This window comes from Adiantum capillus-veneris, chromosome 5 (assembly GCF_014529385.1).
Source record: "Adiantum capillus-veneris isolate H3 chromosome 5, ASM1452938v2, whole genome shotgun sequence".
Lineage (NCBI taxonomy): Eukaryota > Viridiplantae > Streptophyta > Polypodiopsida > Polypodiales > Pteridaceae > Adiantum > Adiantum capillus-veneris.
The window spans coordinates 131,279,438-131,306,213 of record NC_140935.1 but is presented as its reverse complement, the minus strand read 5'-3'; positions in this window follow the sequence as shown (position 1 = coordinate 131,306,213).

Genomic DNA, 26,776 nt, shown 5'->3' with positions numbered 1-26,776 from the left:
TTTCATCTATTTGCACTCCCACTATTTACTCTTTCTTTCTCTCTCATACTTCCAGATAACAGAAATAGCTGGATCTTGGGAGTTGTAATTCATTGCATGTAATGACTTCCTTCTTATTTTTCTTGAGGAATATAAACGTGCATGATACATTACTTACTTAAAATCACTTAAATGAATAGCTATCAACAGTTGATGTTGTAATTCCAAACATACAAACTCCAAACATGCAACGATGTGACCAACTAAACGAGTGGGCTACCCACAATATTTTCTTACCATCATATTATAACACACCTCCATTTCCAAGATTGGAGCTAGCGACAATAATGTTGTATGTTGGTTCTCCATATATGTAGGTCTTCGCCCGAGTGAGGGAGAGAGCTCAGCTTGGACAACTCAACTCTGAGGCAGGATGCTTGATGCAAGGAACGAACGTGAGAGAGTGAATGAGAGAGAGAGAGAGAGAGAGAGAGAGAGAGAGAGAGAGAGAGAGAGAGAGAGAGTGTGTGTGTGTGTGTGTGTGTGTGTGTGTGTGTGTGAGTGTGAGTGTGAGTGTGTGTGTGTGTGTGCGTGTGTGTGTGTGTGTGTGTGTGAGAGAGAGAGAGAGAGAGAGAAAGAGAGAGAGAGAGAGATTCCAGTACCCCACATCGTCTTCAGTAACTAAAAAACCAAGCCACATCCCAAAAGGTAGAGAATGAATAATATTTTTTAAGGACATTTTAACTTCAAAATGCACTTGCTATTTGGTTTTCAATATATGCTAACAAGCACAAGTAACTAGCATTGTCTGGTACAACATTTTCAATGACAAGTTGGTGCAACCAAAGTTGGGTGATGCTGAGAGATGTGTTGTGCAATGCTATGGATGCTAGTAGGTGCATGGTAATGTCCTAGAGCAGGTACCAAGAACCAGGTCAGGCAGGTGGTATCTGAAGTGTATATTTTATGCGGTCTTTTAGGACAAATGGGCTGCAAAACGAGCTAAATGATGGGATGGCAGATTCTTGATGAGTGGGGTGTATGAGGATAGTGTCCAAAGTTGGTTTCAGTAGGTAAATGTGAAGGGTTTGAGTTGTGTACCATGCCGATCCTTTGGGATTGAGAATCGGATCCTAGATGTGCAAGATATGGTCAACTGAATGTTTGCCAGAATATTTGCTAGGGGCTAGTTATGTGCCCACCTAGATTTCATTGGGAGGCATGCCATCAGGTAGATTTTTTTCTTTGACCAAGTTCCAAAAAGAAAAATATGGAATGGTAGTTGGGTAGAAGTGACGGCTCATCAATGGATCATGGAGATATAGCAAGATAAAGTTTGTCCCAGTCTACGTCGGTGCAATGACGCATGAATTTTTCCATCTTTGGACCAAAGGTTGGAAAGCCTCGCGAAGTTGAAATGCAAAATAGTTTGCAAGGGTCAAAGTCGGCAAGTGGGAGCTTGGGGGTGGCTTGACAGACCGGAATTTGGAACCCTGAGCACCAAATGGCTAAATGCCAAATTGGAAAAAAAAAAGAATATTATGAACTTTTCATAAAGACTTTAGAGGCATGGGGGGGTCAAGTTCATGAGGATTTGCCAGTGGTACCCAGAGTCATCCCACATGCGCTACAAAGATTTGGTGCTATGGGGGATTTGACCTAGAGGGTGCACTCCCCTTGGCAATGTGAGGCGTGGAGAGGGGAGCTCTCCTTGGCTTGGCTATGGTGAGCATGTGCAGGCACTGCTCGCGACGGCTGTATTGGTTGTAGACCGCGGAGTTGATGTAGGGCTTGGTCCCACGAGGCCTCCAAATGGCCCCTATTCTTTTATTGAGGAGGACATGCATCCAAGGGGTTGTCGCCGCACTGTGACATCCCCTCAGGGATCAAGAAGGTGATTCACATGCAGTATTGTGAGAGAGGGATTCTGAGGTGTCCAAGTGGTGCCATGAATGCTAAATGGGGACCACCAAGTGGATAAAAATGATGGAAATTGCTAAGAGAAGCACCCTTGAGATACACGAGCCAGGTAAACCCCATTTTTTGGTTTTTTTAAAGTGTAGCCTCCCTATAAGAGGGATTTTCATGAAGATATGGCATGTCGAGTTGGTTGGAAGTGACGGCTTGTCAAACGGAGCCCGGATCATGGAGATATAGCAAGATGAAGTTTGTCCCAATCTACGTTGGGGTGCAATTCCGGATGGATTTTTGCAATCTTTTGACCAATGGTTGAAGGTCCTGGCAAAGTCAAATGCGGAAAAATCTGCAAGGGTCGGAGTTAATGAGGGGAGGTTGGGTGTGGATTGATAGACCGAAGGTTCCATGGAACCTTGAGCAACAAATGGCTAAGTGCCAAAATGGGGGGGGGGGGAATGAATTTTATGAACTTTTTATATAGACTTTGGAGGCATTGGGGGGTCAAGTTCATGAGGATTTGCCACATGGTGAGGTCTCGGCAGTGCAAAGCAGGATAGAGAGAGTTTGTGTGTGTGGAAGGCAACGAATTTAGTTGTGCATATGGTCGTTTGCAAACAGTGATTTTCCTGTAAGATTGTGTGAGTTTGAAGGTGAACTCTAGTGGATTGGGGTGCTGTGTATATCCTAAGCTATAGAAAGGTTCTTGTTTGTGTTTCGGGTGTGTTCCCCTTTTCCCCTTTCCAATGTTAACATGCTTATACCCTATCAGTCATCCAAATCTTGCAAGAATGAAAAATTAGAAGTCACCAGACGTCGATAAAAATAGTAATAAAAATTTTATAGACACGGGTTCAAAAGATCATAATCAATGTAGTATGTGCTTGCATGTCATGCCCGTAAAAGAAAAAGAAAAAACAATATATACGTATGACGGGGAGGTGACACCGTCCTCACCCAATTGTTATAAACCATAGGGAATGTGCTTTTCCACCATATCACCATCTCCACTACATACTTGTTTCCTCCTACAATGTTGAAGGTTCATAAGATGCTTCTCCTCAAATGTTGAAGGGTTACACTGATTTACTTCTCCTCCATTTTAAAAGGGTCACCTTTTTTTGGATTTGCAATGCACCAAGAGGAATTTATTACCTTCAAGTTTTTAGAAATAGTGGCATCATGATGATCTTGCTACAAAATGGTACGCCCCACGAGCACCCATGTGTGTGTCCACGTACTTGTAACGCCCAATGTATCTATGTGTACTTAGGCCCTTTGTTTCCCAATGAAAACTTATACATTTGTTTAGCTGTAGTTCATGTATTTCAACCATATTTTGACATGGATATCCTTCAAGAATCTTGGATATGCCATGCATTTGTGACCATGTAATAAAGGAGAGCTAGGGTTACTATCATCTCAATCCATTTAGAATTCAATTTTGACTTCATTGATAGATGATACGGGCATGTGATAGAACATTTCTATGTTTTGGGATCACTAAAATGAGATCCAAATGGCCACAATATCATCAACATTGGTGGATTGCCTACAAAGCATCAATATGCACCAAAGCAACAAAACTTGGACCAAACTCACTCCATAGCTTCTAGAGATCATGGTATAGAAATATGCATTGTCAAAGTGGGGATTGGGAGATTATAGGAGCCATAGACAAATAGATGGAAAAAAAAGATGCATTAAAGAGCTAGAGTGTTCAATTTGGGCCAAATCAAGTGCAAAAGTTGGAAATTTCTAGCCTAATGGCTACATCTAGCTATCACCAGCAGACCCTAAAAGTTTCCATGGAGTAATTTGGAGATATGGGACCCAAAAGGGCAAGTCAAATACCTTCAACTTGAATAGACACTCTAATAGATATCCACAACTCAAAATTCATCCCAAAGGGTAGTAATGGGTTCCAAATGCTTCCAAGAACCAAGCCAATGCAAGCAACACTAAAAAAGACCAAGCAAGGACATTGCCTTGCTTGAAATTTATGCCAAATGTGCAAGTGGTTGAGGAGCACTCCTCTTGTCTAAGATTTCATCTCATGGAGTCCACAAATTACGGGATATGCCCAACATGATCACGGCCAAGAAGCTCCAGGTTGTTTTTAACGGATGCAAAGCGAGAAAATCTCTCCAAATGCAATCATCTATGCTTGCATCTTTGAGGCATGTGGCACTACGCAAGTCCCTAAATTAGGCAAAAGAATTGTTAGTCAAGGGCTATTGAAATAGAGTGTATTGCTTTGCATTGCGTTGGTTGACATGTATGCCAAATGTACAAGTGGTTGAGGAGATTCTTATCTAGAATGTTGTCTCATGGAGTGCACTGGTTGCGGGATATGCCCAACACCTGCAAGGCTAGGAATCTAATCTATGAGAAATTTTAGGATCACTTTTTACCCTCCTATGACATCTTTCCAAGATGGATGACTAACCCATTTGGTGCTTGGGAGACATAGCAATCACAAGCATGTCTGCTCTTTAGTCCATTTCATTCTCCCAAAGTAGAGTGACAAATTGTACTTGGTGTTTGAGAGATGTTGTGATCACAAACATGATTCTATGCATGCATAATATTTAAATTTGTGCACAATAAAAAGAGAACTTAGTCTTATAAGACAAAAACATTGGTCATTTAAAACAAATTTGTACATGTGCTTACTCTAATGTAGCATTGTAACCATTGACAAGGTTCATATTATCCTTAAGCTGTATTCCTTGCATCCATCTAGCATCTTCAAAAGGATAATTTTTGAACTTAATAAGATTCCGTCAGATAATCTTACCATGTTGTAGTACCTTGTCCTTATGCTGAAGGATAGCTTTGGGTTGTAGCACCTCTTCTTGGTCTTCAACTTCGGGCGGGTCTTCAATAATTGGTTCACTTGGTGGCTCTCCTTTGTAGGGCTTGAGTAGGCTCACATGAAAAGCATTGTGGATGAGCCAATGGTTAGGCAACTTGAGTTGGTAAGCCATCTCATTGATAGGCTTCAAGACTTGGAAAGGACCATAGTATCGCTTTTCTAGCTTAGCATAATATTTTTGATGGCCCGTAAGATTTTTGCCCGTCGTTTGCCTTAAATCAAGCCTTAGGAAACTAAGGTAAGACCCAATCATTTTCTTTGAACATTGAGGCCCTTTTGAGCTTGTCAGCAATAGCTTTTTGCCTTTGTTGAGAAATGGATATAGCCTCCTTAATCTTTTGAGAAGATTCTTGTAGGTCAGGGCTATACTCATCAGCATCGAAGATCTTTCCATGTACTTAGGTGCTTTTCCCGTAGAGGTATGTACAGTATTATTGTAGGCATACTCTACAAGAGGTAAGTACTCTTCCCATTGTGAGCATTGATCTACTTTTGTAACATAAGTCTTAAGTAGATTGAGTATCATAAGATTGGCTATCTCACTTTGGCCATCCGTTTGTGGGTGATAGGCTGAAGAGAGATTCAATCTTGCTCCTAGATTTTCAAAGAGGAATTTACAAAAATTACTAGTCATTCTAGGATCTCTATTTGACACGATGGATGTTGGTAGTCCATGGTGTTTCAAAATCTGTGATATAAAGAGAGTTGCCATTTGGTGTGCCTTAATAGTCTTTTTTAAAGGAATGAAGTGTGCTTGCTTGCTAAACCTATCAACTATTTTCCATATTTATGTATTCCCATAGATAGACTTGGGTAATCCAAAGATGAAATCCATGGATATACTCTTGCATGGTGAATTTGGGATAGGCAATGGCTGGATTAATCTAGGTTACTTCCCTCTATCATAGTCTTTTGGCATACTACACATTTTGAAACTTACTCTTGTATGTCCACTTTCATGGTAGGCCAATGGAAGCACATTTCTACTCCTCGGAGAGAAGTTTGAATGTCTCTATGCCCCGCATAGGGAGGAGCATGGGATTCATACATAACTTTCTCACGAAGGGAATGGGTAATACATAGCCTATTGACATGGAGAAGATAACCATCCTGCAAGGTGAATGGTTCCTCTTTCTTCCCCAAAGCAAGGACTCATATATCATAGAAGATAGATCATTGTGAGTAGCTATAGACACCGCATTATCTTTTGGTCATCGTGAAAGTGCCTCAGCCACTTGATTGTACTTACCAGCAATGTGAGCAATATGGAAATTAAATTGCAAAAGAAAATTTTCCCACCTCATTTGTTTGTCGTAAAGCTTGGTTTGCATCATGAAATACTTGAGACTTTGGTGGTAGGTTCGTAGAATAAATGGAGTCCCCAATAAGTAGTGCTTCCATGTGTCTAGGGCATGTAGAATAGCTAAAAGATCTTTCTCATAAATGCCCAAGACTCGTTCATCGGTATTGAGCCTTCGGCTCTCATATGCTATAGCATGCCCTTCTTGAAGAAAAAATGCTCCAAGACAATCACCACAAGCATCACATTGGACCTCAAATGGCTTTGAGAGATCCGGAAGCATGAGGACTGGTTGGGAGGTAAGCTTCTCCTTGAGCTTGTCAAAAGCATTTTTCTCCTTAGTAGTCCATACATACTTGACGTTCTTTTTAGTTAAGTCATGTAGTGGTCCTGCTATTTGAGAGAAATTTTCTATGAAGCATCTATAATATGCGGACGTACCAATAAAAGCTTCTTAGCTCATGTAGATTCCTTGGATTAGGCCATGCTTTTATTACCTCTAAATTTTATGGATCCATACGGATACCATCTTGAGAGATAATATGACCTAGGTATTGAATCTCTTGGTGGAAAAATTCGCTTTTCTTTTGATTGAGAAAAAGCTCGTTCTCCCTCAATGCTTGAAAAATCACTTGGAGATGTTGCAGTAGATAATGATATCATCAAAGAACACTCCAGTGAGTTTGCGGTAAGGTCTAAAAGTTTTCTCCATTAGACGATTGAACGTAGCTGGTGCATTATGTAAGAACTAGGAACTAGACTCTAGGATCCTCCTCCCAAACTCCCTTTATATAGGCGGGCTCCTAGCCCCTTGCCCTAGACGGATCCCCTGTCCACATTGCCTAGCGCGGCCCTTGGCCGTAGTCCGTGACTAACCTAGTTCTTAGGGTACAGGACCCTTGTCCTGACACTACTTCCCCCTTAAGAAGAGTTTTTGTCCTCAAAAACACAAGTAGTATTATCGTCTTAATGATACCAATGTTTTCTTTATTGACGTCCCATAAGTGAGCCAGTTGTCTGTATGAGTGATAGTTGGTGCAGTGAGGAGGTTCAATGAAACCAAGAGCAACATCTTGATTTTCAACATTGTTGTCCGTTTGAAACCACTTGGGTCGAAATGGTAACTCAAGTTATAACTCACTTGAGTACTATAAAGGAGTAGTCACAACTAAGAGTCACTTGGGTCTAATTGGTAACTCCATTTATAACTCACTTGAGTACTGTAAAGGAGAAACCATAACGAAGAGTTGCCGAAAGGCATAACCATGTTCAGATCTTCTGAAGGTACTGGAATAATTCAAGGAAACCTTGGCGCAACTGTCCCTGAAGTTGAGAGCCATATTTCCAACGCACGTGAGTATCTTAAAAAGCTTCATAGCTACGAAGAAGTATAGTAGGGTGTGTCCTTATGGCAGACTTTTGAACATATTGGAACACATAGAACTACAGGTTCTTCCCTAATGAAGGTTACTTGCCAACATACTTTGTCAGCACACCTGGTACGTCCTTGATGTATGAAAGTATTGACACAATCTCCAACCCCACCACAAGAGGTGTTCGAAGTCAAAAATCGTACTTAAGCAAATTCTATAATAGGGAGAAAATCATCTATTCAGAAATGCATTGTGTTAACGTATGCTCTTAGCAGATCCTTTAGCACAAGATTACTCTTTGTATCTGCCTATCCCCTTGGATGACTGACAGTAGTGAGGTGTGTTTTCCTCACGGTTTACAGACAGTCGTCCCAGATGACTGGTAAACGGGGAATCATAGTAGTGTATAACCATCGTGGTTAACTTGAAAAAATCTACAAACGCCCAAACCGAGCCATGACCTCTATTGGTGATTAGTAGACCCAAAAGTAATCTCATAGAGATAGTGCACATAGAGTGCAAAATGCTTCATAAGCAACAACCTGAGGAATATACATGCCGTTCCAAATCATCCTTTGCTAAACCCTAGGGCCCATAACACCTAGTGTGCATGCATTTAGCAAAAACTAACCCGAACCTGTATATCCATAATGGTCCTTGCCAATACTGATGGAAAATGTGATGCGCCTAGCACACATGAAAAGGAATGTAAATAGTTCTAAAAAGACACTAAATACTTTTAGTTGCAATCTTTTGCAAGCCTACTGAAATGTGTGAGTCACAATAGAAGGTGAAACATTGATCACTTCTAGGTACAGACAATGAAACTTTTCATTTTAACAACTTATAGCCTTGCTATATGTATAAACAACCATCTGTAATGTTGTTTAGCAGTACTTGTACCTTAACAAGCCATTCTGAGTATCCGACAATTTCTGGCCACGAAATTGCTCCTGATATGTCGTGCTAAAAAAATGGTCTAGAAAACAGATGTGACCAACACCTAGGGACTTTGTCATGACACATAATTGAAATAATGGCACTAGTGTCAGTCCAGAGACGCATATTCTCCACATGTGGAATATGTCTCATGTAAGGATGTGTAAAAAGGAACATCCTTCAAGTACAAGATGTACTTATGTATGGAGGTAACTGCAAACACTCTACGACGGGAGTGAGAGGGACCCTCATTCATTGCTCCACACTAGCTAAACCGAACTCCTTGAGTTCCTAGACCATGTTGTATCCATGTGATGACATGGGCCAAATTGAACCCTACAAGTAGGCTCGTAACTGCATAAGGCAGAAAGATAGATTGGGTACTTCGCCTAAATTACTTTGTGCCAGCATGCCCTTGGTATGGGCCTGTAATATTCAAGCGTACTTAGATGTCTTGAAACACCAAGCAAAGCATACTAAACATGGAATTGACACCAAATCAGTACACTTACCTGTATGCAAATGCAATAACATATTGTACACTGACATGTATACAAATGCAATAACATATTGTACACTGACATGTATACAAAATGCAATAACATAATGTATGCTTACCTGTATGCAAATGGAAAGGAGCACATCCCCTTCCTGAAAAACAAACAGTATTGCACTGGGAACCCTGGTTGTTGCCTTTGCAACCCAAGCCCTTGAATTAGAATCTACGTAGTCAAATCCCGTGATAAGACTTCTTTGTAGAAATTGCTCAACTAGGAGATAACGGTAACCAACATAGTTTTCCATGTACAGATTGAGTGGAATTAACTTAAAAAGTGTGTTCGTCTGCTACCGCGTGGTAGATTGTGGAATTCTTTCCTTGAAAGTAGAACTGGGAGAGATCAACTGTGATCCTCAATGCAGATCAAAGTGTGATCCTTAATGCCTATGGGGTGATGTAGCAATCACTCGCTAGGTCTTACCCCAAAACCGTATGTCCATAGACACTTTGTAGTGCTATAGAGAGAGCAGGAGACCCACATGAGTGAACTACCGATCCCTTACAACCACGTTGTCACCCCTGATTGCTGCGTCTATACTCCGTGGTAGAGATCATCCGGTGTGAGGTTAAGATTATCAAGAAACATGTAGTGAAAAAATGACACCCTAAACATCCGTAATGATATCTATAATGACAAGACGCTTGCTTGTCAATTAACGTTAATGTGTAATCCACTGGGTAGAGCTGTTCGATCTTGAGAACAATCATCCAGGGAATACCAACCACTGGATCTTATCCTAGATTTAGCAATGGCCCGTAGCCAGCGTACGTGGTTCATAGCCCGTATGGCAATGAGTGTTCAATCGATAAACCGATAAAAATAAATGTGAATGACACCTTGGCCAATTTGTAGTTGAGAATTGTAGAGCATCTTGGCTCAGGAGACCTCAGTAGTGAAACATGAAACAAACTTCGTATAAAATTTTCATTTTGTTCGTTAGAGAAAGAGATGAAGAACGAACATAAGAGCATGCTGGGCTGAGGAACTTTCCTTACATTGCTAGTGTGTGTGTGCCCAGAATGTGTGCTCTTAGACATCTTATGCTTGACTGCCATCTTATCACATAAGCATGCAACCATCTGACTGTATGGTGTTCGCATCGCGAGAGGGAACACAAGTCACATCTTGGCCATCTACCGTGTATGGGTTGTGAATCCAGTAGAAGTTTTAGGTTGTTTTGTGTGCCTTGATAGCAACCAAAAATTATGGGAAACAATGCATAATTAATAGTCCAGAGTGATTTGTGAGAGCGTACTTTATACCATTTGGTTTGCATGCCTTGCATGCAAAAATGGAAGCCCGTGGCTACTGTGTCTCATTACCACTTTTCCCAATTTGAGATCCCCCCTTGCATCTCTACTTCTTAGCATTTGAAACATATACTTACAAGATTCCAACTTCAACCCATCAAAATACTTTTGTAAAGTAGGATCTAATGGCATTGTTGGTGGCTCCTCCATGCTCTCAAGTGAAGATTCAAGCAAGGACACAACCATGCTTTCAACTCTATCCAGAAAGATTTCTCTCACCAACCACCTGTCACAAATTAACATGCACAAACGTTGATTAAGCGTTTAGATATACCAGTGTCTTCCAAGCCTTCTAAATGATGAATTGACTCACCCTTTAAAATATTCTTCTTTTGTAGGTATCAGGTATTGCTCCTTGTAATTCTTGAAGCCCCTAATAATTTCAAAATTCTAACTCTTTTTTCAGGTTGTAAATCAGAAGTTGCAAGCATTCTAAGTTTTTCCAATGTCACATATGAGTCTTTCACAACCGTTGAAGTCAACACCCTAAGTGCCTTGACCCGGTTGGACTGGTAGGGATTCGATGAGATGATATCCTGAATAATGTAGGTGCCCCAAACTTGGTTGCCAACTGCTCTTGTCGCCAAGGTAATCGGAGTACGAATTAGAAGCCTTATGTCATGTGAAATGGGCCAAGCATTTGGATTTTCATAATACTATCCAAAGCAAATGCAAAACGTAAAGTTGTAGGACACGTGTATCATATACACCCTACTTCAGTGATCTTGCATGCATCTCAGAATGTTTTCGGCAGATCGTATAAGCCGAGATGATGTGATTGGTTGTACCAAAAATGACTATGAAAGAAAAAACAATTGGGGTGTAACAGTACCCAATTCAAAAAAACGTACAATACGCTGAAAATCCATATTAAAGTATGAGAAAATGGCTAAGATAACATGTTCAAAAGCCATATAACTACTGTGCCATGCACCAAAACTGGAGTTTATGTCAAATCACGAACTCATGCATCATGCTTAAGTTGTCCGACATGTGGGCACTGCTTTTTTTATGTGTTCCTAAGCAAATAAAGCATAATTTTTGACTTTTTGCACGTTGAAATTCGGATGGTGATAGGCGCTTCTTGACCACGTTGGTCGTGCCCCGATTTGTTCCGACAACCGAATTATTGTGGACATGTTGGACCTCTTTGGTCATAACTGGTAAATTGGCAACCCCCTGGGTTGCTGGCAAGTGCAGAGCTGATTCTGGTAGCATTCTATAAATTAGTTGTGTAAGATTTTCTACTTGTGTAACCAAGATTTGAACCCTGACAGCAAGTTTGCGAAATCGGGCATCAAAAGTTTTCTAGTCCTATCGAGTGACAAACTCCCTGGCATCTGGCAATTGATTGTCATCCTCTAGAATATCCAACACACTCTGAGGAGGAGGGGTTGATAAATGAGGAGACATAGATAGATCACCTGGGTTTGCACCGTGCATCCCTGTTGCCACGATGGTACTCTCCGTGAGAGTATCCAGCCCCATGACATCCATAGGTGGAGCCAATTTGATGTATTCAAAGTCAAACATGTGTTGATCATCAATTTCCGCACTCATGGCGAATCTATGTTGTGCGAACAAAAGAGAAAACAATACCTTGGAATGCAACAAAAACTCGTAACCGTATCGAACACAAAGGAAGTTAGCCGTGCTAACCTCACTGCGATGATCGTAAATTGTTGGAAGCGTCGACTCGTATGTTGCTTGAACGACTCTTGAAGTCGTCACTCAAAAAAAAATCTGCAGGTGTTGTAATCTTTTGCAGGTACTAAGCGTAATCCGACCTCGGGAGATTCGACTTGAAGCCGAGAGTTTTCCTTGCTTGTTTTGCTCGGGCTTGCTTCACCGGTTCAACTTGCTGAATTTCCTGTGGGAAAGGCTACTTGCAGTGGTCAAGGTTTAAGTTCAATGGACAAAGGCCTCCTAAATGTGAAAATAGCGTGTCTTTTTGAAGCCAAAGCTCACACGCAGCGTGATGAGAACTGCGAGGTCGAAGATGATGAAGGAGAGGCTAGGTGAGGCCGGCTATGGCCGAGAGATGCTGGCGCAAGGTTCTAACTTCCCATGGCGCCCCTTCTAAGCCAGAGAGCTCGTAAAATCACCCACCACACACCCGTTTCTAAAAAAGGAAAGCCTGCCCGAATTGGCAAGGAAATCGGCTAAAAATGGAAAAAGCGCAAAAAAGCCACGGTTCTCACCCAAAGAACCTGCTTTTAGGGACCTAAAGAGACCACGCCAAGAGAGAGAGTGGAAGAGACTCCTAGGCTCTAATACCAGTGTAAGAACTAGGAACTAGACTCTAGGATCCTCCTCCCAACCTCCCTTTATATAGGCAGGATCCTAGCCCCTTGCCCTAGACGGATCCCCTATCCACACTGCCTAGCCCGGCCCTTGGCCGTAGTCCGTGACTAACCTAGTTCTTAGGGTAAAGGACCCTTGTCTTGACACATTAGTCAAGCCAAAAGGCATGACTAGATATTTATAAAGACCAAAAGTCGTGCAAAACGCGGTCTTTAAGATATCTTTATCTACTATCCTTATTTGATGATAGCCACTTTTAAGGTCAATACTATTGAAGTAGGTAGAGCCTTATAGATTATCAAACATATCTTCTACCCAACGCATGGGAAATAGTGATATGGTTTAGTGCTCGATAGTCCACACACATATAGTGTGTACCATCTTTCTTTTGCACTAAAAGGTCTGGAGAACAAAAGGGCGAAGAGCTAGGCCTCACCATCCCTTTGTCTATCAATTCCTGTACTTGCCTCATAATATCCTCTTGTTGAGCTTGAGAGACTCGATAAGGAGGCTTGTTAGGCGGTGAGCTTGCTGGAAGCAACTTAATGCGACAGTCATCATCCCCTCGTTTTTGGAGGTAAGTCCACAGGGATATCATCCTCAATGAACACATCTTGGAATCCTTTTAGAAAATTAGACAAGTCTAGATCTTTTTGATTCCTACCATTTACATTTGATGAAACATTAGGATCTTTTAGAGACTCTGTGACAAAAATCATGCACGCAAAAACTGAGCTCTTCATTGATTTATCAAAAGCAAGAGGATTTACGAGTGGAATAGTGCGACCACGCTCACTAGCACCTATATACATGTTCTTTCCCTTGTAGGTGAAGTAGATTCTCCTTTTAGGGAACTTCATATTGACAGCCATGCGATCAAACCATGGCCCCTAGGATAGCATCCTCGTGTTGAAGAGGAGAGATGAAAAAATCTTCTTTGTCGACATAGCTTTGGACATGAAGCCTCAACTTCCCAATCAAGGGAGTAACGGAGGCTTGCTATCCCTTGAAAGCTGTGTCAACCGTTACAATATCTCCCATCTCAAAATCTTGAATGCCCAACTTGGTGGCCAACTCCGTTGATATGAAGTTGTGAGTAGAGCTAGGGTCAAACAAGATGAAGGCATCATGCTCTCTTACCTTCCCCCAAGCATAGGAAAGTGATGATCCTTTGCAATGAGCATCCTCTTTTGGAGCTTCGATGGTGGAAGCCCTAGGACTCTCATTGCGAGCATTCTTCTTGGGGCAATAACTATAGCCATGTCCTTGCTCCCCACACTTGAAACACTTATGGTCCTTGCAAAAAGCTTCAAGCTCTTCAGGAGAGAGTTTGTTTTTGCCTTTGTAAACTCCCTTCTCCTTGGATCGATTGTTGTTGTTGTTGTTGGAAGTGCCTTGGGAAGAATTTTGGGAATTGGTTTTCCCCATTGGCATCACCTTTTTCTTTATTTTCCATGGGCTTGACATTCCGTCTAGCCCCTTCTTGGAAGTTGATGCGCGAAGAAACCATGGTGTGGTGGATTACTTTAGTGATGGAACCAGGCGGTTGAGACTTGACATACTCGGCCATCTCTTCGGGTAATCCCGCACAAAACTGTTGCTTTTGCTCGACAAAGTCTATCTTTTGAAAGACAGTAGCCTTGAGATGTAAATCCCAAAACTTGTCTACATACGTGTGGATAGACTCATGAGCGAGAAGCTTCAAGCTGCGCCATTCGGTAAGCACTTTGTCCTATGCATCGCTTGCAAGGAATTTCTTCATGATGGAAACTTGTAGAGTTTTCTATGTCTTTGGGGCTTCACCATTGCCACGAACGCTAGCCCACCATTGACGGGCTGATTTTTGGAAGTGCATAGCTACATGGTGTAGCTTAGAGGAATCCGTAAAGCCCTCGTCTCTCCAAAGGCCGCCTCAATTTACGGGATGAAGGCCAACACTTTGTCGGTAGCACCAAAGGTGCCATCATAGGTAAGAAAAGAGATACTCTTTTCTCTCTCTTTGAACTTCTTTAATTTTTGTGACCTTCGCCATGCAGGGTATGATTTGTGATGTCTTCCCCTCATGTATTCTCTAGGAGAATAGCCATAGCTTTCATCACAAAAGGAGGAAGGTGAAGAAGACGGATAAGAGGGTGACCTCTTTCTTTTCCTTTTCTTCCTTTTTTTCCTCTCTTCCCTTTCGGAACGAGGAGGAGAAGGACTGTGTGTTGATCTTTTCCTCTTGTGAGGAGTTGGCGATCGTCTAGATCGCCGTCTTCGTGGAGCCACACCTTCAGATGAACTTAAAGTTTCATTGCTTTCTTGCTCTTTGGATTCCTCCTCTCGTATGGTAGAGAGTCTTCTTTTGGGGGTATCTTCAAGAGGCCTCCTAAGCTCTCTCTCCTCTTGGAGAGGAACGGAAATTCCATAAGTGCAAAGTTGTTGAGTAACTTTGGCTTGCAAAGCAGGGTTGCCAATAGCTTGCTGCAACCTAGTAATGAGATAATTAACAAACATGGGGGCATCATCATTAGTACCTTCATGTGAAAAATCAAAGCTAAAAATATTCATTCTACTCTCTTGGTTATTGTCACCCATCTTAACAAAAATTTGTGTACGTACTTAGTGTATGCTTTCAAAATTCAAAACCTTAGTTTCCACTCCTTTTAGCCTTTCAAAATTGGCTTTTAAGTATCTACACCCATGGCTCAAAGTGGTTAATTATAGAGAGTAGTGGAGTAGGTTTAACATAGCAGAGTTGCTGAGGGCTAGCTCCTTTCGGACTTCTTATGAGTCAATAATGGTAAAGCCGTAGGCAAGTCTAAAAAGACTCCATTATTAAGTTCAAAGCTTCTGAGGTGTGCATCATATCGCACATAGTGGGCTCAACAAAATCGATAATGATCCCAATTCCACTTACCCTAATATAATTAACAAAATCAACCATTTATAGGCTACTTAAGAACCTCTCTTCTTAAGCAAGAAAAGAGAAACCAAATGCTCTTATACCAATGTAATGGAATTGGCCTATTAACTTGAGAGTAGTGGAAATTAAAGAGAGTACTTTTGTGAGTATAGTGGGTGAACATAATTGATGGTAGCAACATAAACATAGCATTTAGCTAACTTGGCATGAATAATACTTTTGCAAGAGAGATAATTTAGAGAATAGGACAACAATTGAGGACCGAATTTATGTGGAGCCGGTCCCTCCTCCAATAGGCATTTGTATTATGGTTTCTCCCCTCAAGAGAGACTTGTTACAATACAATCTTTGTGTTCGTTGTGACGTAGGTGATGCAATGAAGATGGAAAGCTTCATGCATCACAATCATAACATAAACTTTGTGGAAAGCATTAACTATCCCAAGCCTCAGTCCCAAGACCTCAAATACATTCGAAGGTGGAGAGAGCTAGCGGGGAATGAGGGTAGGGAAGAGGAAGAAGAAACATTTCATAGGAGAAAGAACTAGTTCCTCACTTATCATCACTCTTCTTGCTAGCATACACAATAACATAGTAATGAAGATGGAGAAGATGGAAAGCTTAAGCATTGAAGCATGGATCTTCGTTGGATTTGCATTCTATAGCCAAGAGTGTTGGTGTAGGCTCTCAACCTCTCTACTTGCTTGGAGGAAGGAGAGGGAGCTCTTGCCCTTTGCACTTCACACAATGAAAGTGTGTGTGAGTGTGAGTGTGTGTGGGAGAATATACACCCTAAGCAAGTCCCCCTATTTTCTTTGATGGACCCCCCTTGTAGCTCATGCTTGAAGCTCATTGGACCCTTCCCCAAGCCTAGCCAATCACAAGCAAGAGTCATACCAAGTACCAAGGGTAGTAGCCTTGGGACAAGTGTTCCCCTTTCCCCTTTGAGAGAGGGCTTGATAAATGCTAAAACAATTAATTAAATTCACTAAATTATCATTGGACCCCTTGGAAGGCCAACCAATAGTCTTTAGGCACACCATGAGGGTAACCTAGCTAGGGGCTTGACATGTGTCCTACTTGCCCCTTGGGCAAGGGGTGACCTTTGGGAGAGAGAGTGGCCAAGCAACCACCCCCCCTTCTTGCATGGCTCGCCCCCTTCTTGTAGGGATTGACTTTGAATTTTGTGCCACCTCAAGCCCCTCAACCTTGGGCCTAGTTCTCACCACAAGCTTGGCCCTTAATCCCCTCAAGCTTTGGCTGGGTTCTCACCTCAAGTACAACCCTAGCTTTTCAAGCATGACAAGAACCTCAAGCATCTCAATCATCAAGCACATCAAGCATGTCAGTCATTAGGCATGTCAAGCACCTTAAGCTTGGGCCGGGTTCCCACCTCAAGCATAGCCGTAGCTTACAGCCCTAGCTTACCTAAGGTGAAAGGACTTTTAACACTAACTATTGGAGGTCTTCAATGAAGCTAGCCCCAAGGTATTTATGCTCCATTGGTTAGCCTTGCTTTTTGATAGACCATCTCTCATTTGGGCCCTTTTACCATTGGCGCTGTGTTGAGATAGATCTATAAGCACATGTCTATATCCCAACCCTTGTTCGTGTTTATTCTCCCACATTAAATGATAAGATTAACATGAGAAAATCATTTGGGTTGGTTAGATTTTAGATTTTATGACATGAGTATTGAATCTCTTGAAAAAAAACTTCACCCTTTTTTTGATTAATGAAAAGTTTATTCTTCCGTGCAAAGCTTAAAAGATTACCTAGAGATGTTGGTTATGCTCCTCAAGAGAATTGGAGTAGATAATGATATCATCAAAGAACACTCTAGTAAACTTGTGGTAGGGCCTAAAAAGTTTCTCCATTAAGCAGTTAAATGTGGCAGGAGCATTTGTCAGTCCAAAAGGCATGACAAGATATTCATAAAGACCAAACGTTTTGCAAAAGGCGATCTTTACAATATCTTCATTCACTATCCTTATTTGATGATAGCCACTTATAAGGTCAATCCTATTGAAGTAGGTAGAGCCTTGTAGCTTATCAAATAGATCTTCTACCCGCAGTACAAGAAATCTATTCGTGATAGTGATCCGATCTAGTGCTTTATACTCAACACACATACAGTATGTGTCGTCTTTCTTTTGCAGTAATAGGACGAGTGAACAAAAGGGAGAGGAACTAGGCCTAAACATCCCCTTATCTACCAGTTCATGCACTTTCCTCATAATCTCCTTTCGTTGAGCTTGAGAAAACCTATAAGGAGTCTTATTAGGCGGTGACCTCCCAGGTAGAAGCTCTATCTTATGGTCATCATCCCCTCACTTTGGAGGTAACTCTCCAAGGATGTCATCGATAAAAACATCTTGAAATCTATTTAGGAAATTAGACAACTCTAATTCCTCTTGATTCCTACCACTTTGATTTGGTAAAACATTAGGATCACTTATGGACTCTTTGATAAAATTCATGTACGCGGCAACTGAGCTTTTCATTGAATTCACAAGAGGTATAGTATGAACTGACTCATTAGCAACTATGTACAGATTATTTTCTATGTAGGTGAACTAAACTCTCATTTCAGGGAACTTCATATTGACAGCATGTGGTTGAACCATGGCTCCCCTAGGATAACATCCTCATGTTGGAGAGGGGAGATGAAAATGTCATCTTTGTCGACGTTGCTTTGCATATGAAGCCTCAATTTCCAAATCAAGGGAGTACTGAAAGCTTGTTGTCCCTTGACAGTTCCATCGGCAATCACAGTATCTCCCATCTCAAAAGCTTGTATGCCCAACTTAGTGGCCAACTCCGTTCATATGAATTTGTGAGTAGAGCCATGGTCAAAAAGGATAAAGGTATCATGCTCCCTCATCTTTCCCCAAGCATAGGAAAGGGATGATCCTTTGCAATGACTATCCTCTTTTGGAGCTTCGACCATGGAAGCTCTAGGAGTTTCATTGCGTGCAATTCTTTGCAAAAAGCTCCTAACTCTTCAGGAGAGAGTTTATTTTTAGCTTTGTAAACTCCTTTCTCCTTGGTCTTGTTGTTGTTGCTAGAATTTCCTTGGGAAGAATTTTGAGCATTGTTCTTCCCTCTTAGCTAATTTCAGTCTTTGGTTTCCATGGGCCTAAAATTCCTTTTAGCCCCTTGTTGGAAAATGATTTGTGAAGCGACCATAGTATGGTGTATCACTTCAATGATGATCCTAGGCCTTTGAAAGTTAACATACTCGCTCATATCTTCAGGTAGTCCCGCACAAAATTGTTGCTTTTGTTTGGAGAAGTCTATCTTTTGGTAGACGGTAGCTTTGAGATGTAAATCCCAAAACTTGTCCACTCATTGGGAGTTAGCTTCAAACTTCTCTTTTCGATAAGTACTTTGTCTTTGGCGTTGCTTGCAAGAAATTGCTTCATTATGGAAACTTGTAGAGTTTTCCATGTCTTGGGAGATTCACCATTACCTCGTAGACTAGCCCACCATTGTCGGGCAGAATTTTGAAAATACATAGCTACATGACGTAGCTTGGAGGACTCCGTGAAGCCCTCATCTCCACAGGCCACATCAAATTGCTGGATAAAGGCCAAGACTTTGTCCCTACCACCAAAGATGCCATCATAGGTGAGAAAATAGATTCTCTTTCCTCCCTCCTTGAATTTCTTTAGCTTGTAGGGCCTTTTCCAAGCAGCATAGGATTTGTGATGTCCTCCCCTCTTGTATTCTCTAGGAGAGAAATCATTGCTTTCATCGAAAGAGGAGGAAGATGATGAAGATGGTGACCTCTTTCTTGCCTTTATCTTCTTTTGATCCCTCTCAAAATGACAAGGAGAAGGACTATATGACAATCTTTTACTCTTGGGAGGAGTTGGAGATCGTTGAGTCCGCCGTCTTCATGGAGCCACATCCTCCAAAGAATTTGGAGATTTACTTCTTTCTCTTTCATAGGGTTCCTCCTCTTCTATCACCGGAGAGAGTCTTCTTTTGGAAGTCTCTACAAGAGGCTTTCTAAGCTCTCTCTCCTCTTGGGGAGTGTTAGCGGGTCGCTGCAACAGACGTCTGCAGCATAGCTCTTTTGTACTAACATAATGTCAATATGCAAGGAAGCGTCTCGGGATGGGGCACGGAGACTTAATGAGAGTGTCAATGTCACCAAAGTGAACTTAGGGACTACTCGTTCTACGAAAAAAGCAAATCAACCACTTCCTAGTCAGACAATCAATATGCGTCCAATCTCACCACTCTAGGTTATCATGCCTTTTTGGCATCCAAACGAATCCGGAACGCCATGAAACTTAAGAAGAGGTATCACAACACTTAAGGGCTCAATCCTACCAAGTTCTATCACCATCTGGGAAGGTACATAAATCATGATCCATCACAAAAAATGTGCAGAAAACTGAAATAGAAGTACTTAGAAAGGTCTTCCTTAAGCATAGAAACACTTATCCATGGTCAAAACATCAAAAAACAACCATTTTAACCTCCAAATCAATGCATTTAGCTCACAAACAATGGGTCACAAACCACATCAGAATTGGAAATGATTACACTTAGTTTGTAGAGCAAGAGACAAGGAACGCAATGTGCTATTAGGAAACAAATTCTGATTACCAACTCAGGATAAAATAAGATTACAAGTTGTAGTAGTAAGAGGCCTCCATAGTGCACGTTGGAGAGGGGGAATGGGGGAACACGCCCAGGACAAACACAAGGGCCTCTATATAGCTTTCTGAGGGTATCCAGAGCACCCCTATTCTCTCGGAAAACACCTTCAAAGAAACATTTTACACTAGCTCACCACCGCCTGCGCAATTTCCACTCCTCACACACTCCACAAATCCACCACCCCACACACACCTACTGCCACGGCTTGTCTCCACCCTTACACACACTCACAGCCGCTCAATCTCACTCTCTCACACAAAGTACCATCTGTCTGAGGGGGCACACACATCCACATAGCCGACACCGAGGTGAAACATGAAACCAGGAGCAAGAGAGGGGGGGGGGGAAGGGGAAACAACAGCAAGAGGGGCAACCGTGGCTTGTTTGCACTTCAAAAATCATATACACTGGCTTGCACTGCCATCACTATGGCCATTTTTCAAGAAAAAGTTACAAAGGGGTTGTTCTATCAAAGAAATCCGCTTTGCAGGCTTCAAACGACACCAAAAGAGCCAGGAAAAAAGCCCCTAATTTGATCCAATTTTGCCTTTTATAGGGGGGGGCTTTAATTTTGGAATTTACACTTTAATTGGTCCATCTGGCACCTTGATTTGGCATTTTTTGGAAGGAGGAAACCGCTTTACTCTGTCTGCTCTCTTCCTCTCTCTCTCTTTTGCACTTGGGGGGGTGCAATAGCGACGTCGCTATTGCCCCTTGGATTTTTACTTTTTTTTTGTTATTTTTTTCCTCCTTCACTATTTTGCACTGCACCATTGGCCTAACTTTGACTTTCTCTCTCTCTCTATCCAACTCCTCCTGCCACCTCTCTCTCCTCCTTCCCCTTGGTCTGGCTTCCACTTTTGCATTTTGCTTCTGCTCTTTGCTTGGATGGCCTTCTCTCTTTGTTTTTGGCCTTTATGTGGCCCTCACTTTTGCTTGGCCAACCTTGCCGCCTCCCACTAGGCCAAAACCCAGCCGTCTCTGCCCTGCAAGGCCACGCGCCGCCTAGCGGCATCAACACGCAACACCCATGAGGGCCCGCGACCATAGCCAACGGGAGGGAGAACTCCCCTCTCTCTCCCCCTTTGTGTTCTACTCAAGGCCCACGGCCTAGCTGATATACGCCAGTCGTTCATCACTAAGAACCACATGCGGGACTATCCAGCCTCCACTTGGCAGCTGCTAGTGGGTTGTCTCCAAAGACACCCTTTTCCATGAGAGAATTGTAAAAAATTCCCACTTTGTGCCAATTTTCTTGGTCCTCCTTGGCCAAGCTCCCATTTTTCTTACAGACCTAATCTCCAAGCAGTAAAGACCCACTAAAACTCCTCGTTTCCTTTCGTCAAATCACCTGCCTCTTGCGACATTTTGAGGTTTCTAGGACCGCCATCAGAGGCCAAAAAAAACGGGAAAATCATCTGTAAACCTTTCACTACCAAATGCTCCCAACTTCATCTTGCTATATCTCACCGACCGAGCATCCGATGGACGAACCATCGATTTGTGTTAGCTCCACATGATGCACACTATCACCAAGAACCTTGGTGAGGCTAAAAAAATGCCAGATGGCGCATTCTCCAGTGCAGTCAAATGGGCTCAGACCCGGCCCTCGAAAAATCTTTTGATGGCCTTAACTTGCTAACCAGATCTCCGATTCACAATCCGAGAAGATAGGCATGCTCCGTAACTCGAGCTCTACCTATCCCTAGCTGTTCTGTCTGTCGGGGATCTGCAACACACTCTACCTTTAAACTTCAGTATCTTGCACACCGGGGCTCCGTTTGACGAGCCGTCTGGACTGGCTTCTAGAGCACGTTGAACACTATACTCGAGAGCACTAACTTGGCATTTCAAACACCTTCATCTGCCATCCCATTTGGACCATCCCGTAGCACTTTTGGCCTAAAACGCTGCTTTGGACATACTTTTCCGCTATCCTTTGGTTGCCCAGGTCCTTGGCATTTGCCCTAGCCTTCTGCACTACACTTGGCTGACGCCTTTGCCTAGCATAGAACATTTCCTAGCTTAGACTGACTTTGGTTGCACCATCATTGGCGAGCCCACTCGTCGAACATTTATGTTCGACCAAAAGCATATGTACAAGACTTTAAAATTGGCACACCAAAGTGATGATTGAAAGCATTCACAAATCCATAACTGTATGTACAAGCTATGTACAAAAGCTTCATCCTTTTTTCCTCACCCACCGCATGCTTCACGTGGGTTGCCCACCCCCCTTGACTACAATTTGTTGCACCTCAGGCACTAGATTCCTCTCAAAATATAGTTTGAGTCGCACACCATTCACCCTGTTTCTAAGAAGCTTGCCATTTTCTCTTACCAGTTGATAGGTTCCATTCGGAAAGGTCTTTCGCACTTTATACGGACCTATTCACTTCTTCTTGAACTTCTTCCGGAATGTGAAATCCAAGTAGCTTTCGTACATCATGACCAGGTCTCCTTCCTCTATCTTCTTGTCCAGGAGGTTTTGATTGAAGTTGGCAACCCACTTCTCTCTCTGCTTCACATAGTAGTCTGCTGCTGCCTCTCTGTCCATCTGCAAAGCCTCTAAACTGGCTATCCAATCCTGTAGAACTCCTTGTTGAGTGGCACTGACACACCATATACCCTTCAAAGCACCTAGCTGCGCATGCACCGGCAACACAACCTCCTTACCATAGACTAGCTCGAATGGATTGAAATTTGTAGCTACTTTATAGGACGTCCTATATGCCCACAAACACTTATCTAGATTTGTTTCCCACTCAGATTCCTGTTTGTTTATGTACTTCATTAACATCTTGACGATTTGACCATTAGCACTCTCGACTAGACCATTGCTTTGGGGGTGATAGGGCGAGGAAAACCGATGCTGAATCTTTAAATTTTCCACTAATGCACTCATGACCTTGCTTCTAAACCCGTGACCCCTATCAGAAATTGACACCCATGGAACACCAAAATGGCAACAGATGTTATCGAACGCAAACTGAGCCACCATATTAGCATTTACTTCCTTCACTGCTTTGGCCTCGACCCACCTTGTAAGGTAGTCAATGGCTACCACCACGTACTTCTTACCGCTAGTAGACTTTGGGAGAGGGCCTATGGCATCCAGACCCCACTTCTCGAAAGCACTTTGTGCGATGATGGCGTCCTGTGACTCCGCTACCAGTTGTCTTTCACCTATAGTTGCACTAGTAATGCACGTCCTTCACAATGAAAGGCCACCAAAAATCTGCTCTAAGCACTCGAAACAAAACCTGGTCTTTGCCCTAGTGTCCGCTCTCTTCGTGGCATTGCTCCAGCACCATTCCTATCTCTTCTTTGTACATCACCCTTCTAAGCACTCCATCACGCCCATAGTTCATAAGATCTTCACCTACCATTGTGAATTTGTGGGCCTTTTGCACCACTCTTCTCTTTTGCAGCTTGGACAAACCTTCTGAACATTGCCCTGTACCCAAAAAACCTTCAATCTCTTTTAGAGTCTCCCTACCTGCATAAGTGGCTGGGGCCACATATAAACCTGCAACATGCACTTGTACTCTGCTACTTGCTAGCTGATCCACCTCTTGGTTATGTTCTCTCCTCACATGCTTGAATTGAACTTCTTCAAAAGACTTCAGCATCATCTTATGGAAAGGAACCAATGCTTCAAAGAATTGTGCTTCACCTGCCATTGGCCTAACAGTTGCTTGATGACTAGCAACACATCTCCCTTCACCACCAACCTTGAAATGCCAAATTCTATACACTGTTTTAGACCCAAATGCAGAGTGAGATACTTCGCCTCGTTATTAGTATGGACATCCTCTAGATCATACGCCTTCGAAAATATATCTTTGCCATGTGGGTCGTGTATCACCACACCTCCTCCTGCTTTCTGTACTACCCTTTGATACGCTCCGTCAAACCACATTGTAAAGGCCTCCTCTAAATCCGGCTCTTCCTTAGCTTCATCTCGCACCACCCTTGGATAGGCAGGCAAATCGACGGCCTTGCTTACAAGAATGTCTGCCAATTGAAACCGAGTCGTGTGATCTACCTTGAACTCGAACTCGAACTCTTGTAGCTCCAACACCCACTTCATAATCCTCCTTCCTAGCTTCAAATGTAGCACTACCTCTGGCAATAGATTATTAGCTGTTAGCACAAAAAACTTGCACACAATCAAACGCACCTTGAGCTTCCTGCAAGCAAAGACCAGAGACATCACCCATTGCTCTGCCTTGGTGTAGGTATCCTCTCCTGGGCTAATCACCCTGCTCTCGAAGTATATCGGCTTGTAGCTTCTCCCTACCTTTTGCAGTAGAACCGCTCCAATAGTAATTGTGCCCACCGTCATAGACACATAAAAGTTTTCCTCTTGATTGGGAGGGCATACCGCTGGCAACTGACACAAAATCTCCTTGACCCTATCAAAAGCCTCCTGAGCTTCTCCATCCCATTCATAACCATGCACTTGCTGAGCCCTCTTTTGAAGAGGATGCACATATTGTGACAACATCCAAAAGAAACGTGATAGATACATCAGCTTATGAACAAACGAGGACAAACCTTGAGCATTTGATGGCGGTTCCATCAACACCAACGCCTTCACCTTATCGAGATCAGCCTCTATACTGTTTTGTGACACCACATGACCCAACAACTGCGCTCGAGGATGCTCTAGCTTGCACTTCTTGGGGTTCAACTGACCTCCTTCTTCATCTAGACTTTGAAAGCATAACTGCAGCTTCGATAGGTGCTCCAATCTTGAACTGTAGCAGCCTATATCACCCATAAAGACCCTGATAAAACGGCCCAAGTATGGACCAAATACCCTATTTATCCAATCTTGGAAGGTGGCATATGCATTCACCAATACAAACGGCATCCTACGGGGTAAGCAAAACAACCCCATGGAGATATGAATGTGGTCTTCAACTGGTCTTCAAGTGAAATCCCTATCTGAAAGTACCCTGAAAGCCATCCATAATTGAGTATCTCTCATGCCCAGCCACCTGGTTTAGGATTTTGTCTTGAAATGGCAAGGGATAGTGATTCCTCTTGGTCGGGGCATTCAGTGGCTTGTAGTCGACACACACTCTCCATTTCCCATTCTTCTTAGGGGTTATAACCACTGACGAGACCCACTCTAACTCTTTCACAGTGAATATGATGCCAGCATCTAGTAGCTTTTTGATCTCTTGCCAAAGGGCCTCCTTTTGGATTTCCCCTAGTCTTCTCAGCTTCTATGCTTTAGGCCTATGCCCCTCCTTAAGAAAAATCTTGTGCTCTACCCCTTTTGCACCTCGCAAATGCTTGTACTTCGTCGCAAATACATTTGGATAGGACTCACAGTTGAACATAACCTTCCTTTTCACCTTTGGTTAAATCTTCGCTCAACATGCTTGAAACCTCCTCTATGCTTAAACCATGAGCTTGAGGCTACATATCCTCTTCTTTAGATGGGGAGTCGTCTATGGTGACCCCAAATAAGTTTGTATCTATCTTCACCATGTCGTCCTCCCTCTCCTCTTCTTCTGTGTTAGTATAGACTTCATCATACCCCGTCTCTGTCTGTACTCGTAGCTCGTTGTGTTGCCCTCATCTTTAACTGCCATATGACGAGAACTGATCTCCTTTGTCTTCAAATCAAGAACAATTTTCCTTCCCCTCTCTTTGTCGGGCAAGGTGAACACTTTACTCTCCCAATCCTTCTTTGCTCCTATCACCAAAAGCCATGGCCTACCCAAAATAATCGGATAAGCATTATCCCCTGCTTTCATCTCACAAAAAAGTATATCAGACACTCTATGCCCATCACCTTGACCTTTACATCTTGAGCCACACCCAGACATCTGGCCTTAGTATGGTTAGCCATCCTCATGTGCACATTCGACTTAACTACTGCCTTGACTCCTGTTTCTTTCATTGCTGCTTTCTTCATGACACAAACCTGCGCTCCACCGTCTATGTAGGCTTGTACCTGCATCCTCTTCTCTATAATTGCATCCACAAGCAGAAGAACGTCAGTGGGGCTACCTACCCTCAAAGCCATGTTTTACATTGCTTGCACATTTCCCTTAGCTCTCGGTAGCCTAGTACTAACACTTGTGGACCACTGTCTCCTTAGCTTTGGATTTAAAGCTAACAGCAGCTGACCAAAAGTAATGTTTGCCTTTTGATTTTGAACATCACTCGCCAGATTGTACTCGGGATAGCCACGCCCTAGCTGAAAATCCGCATGCTTATCTTGTGACGCCTCCTTCTTTTGCTAGGCTCGGGCTTCTCTCTACCTTCGTACACCTTCTCTTTGCCTTTACGAGCTCTGGTCTCCCGCTCTGTTTGTGTCTCTCTCAACTCTTGCTCTTTTATTAACCAAATCCTCGACATCCTGCTTATCCACTCCGATAATATTCACTTGGGACTTCACCTCCCTTTGGCGGAGCTGGCTGGATAGGATTTTCCACCGCTTGCTCTCTTGGACCATTGAATTTCCCTTGACCTCAACCTTTACCAAAAAGCGGGTAGATGCCTCCTCTTTCTCTCTCTGGTTGAGGACAATCGAGTGCATAGTGTCCTTTTTCTCCGCAATTGTAACATCTACCTGGCAATGGCTGTGCCCTGCCCCTTGCTCCTCTTGGTTGTCCTAT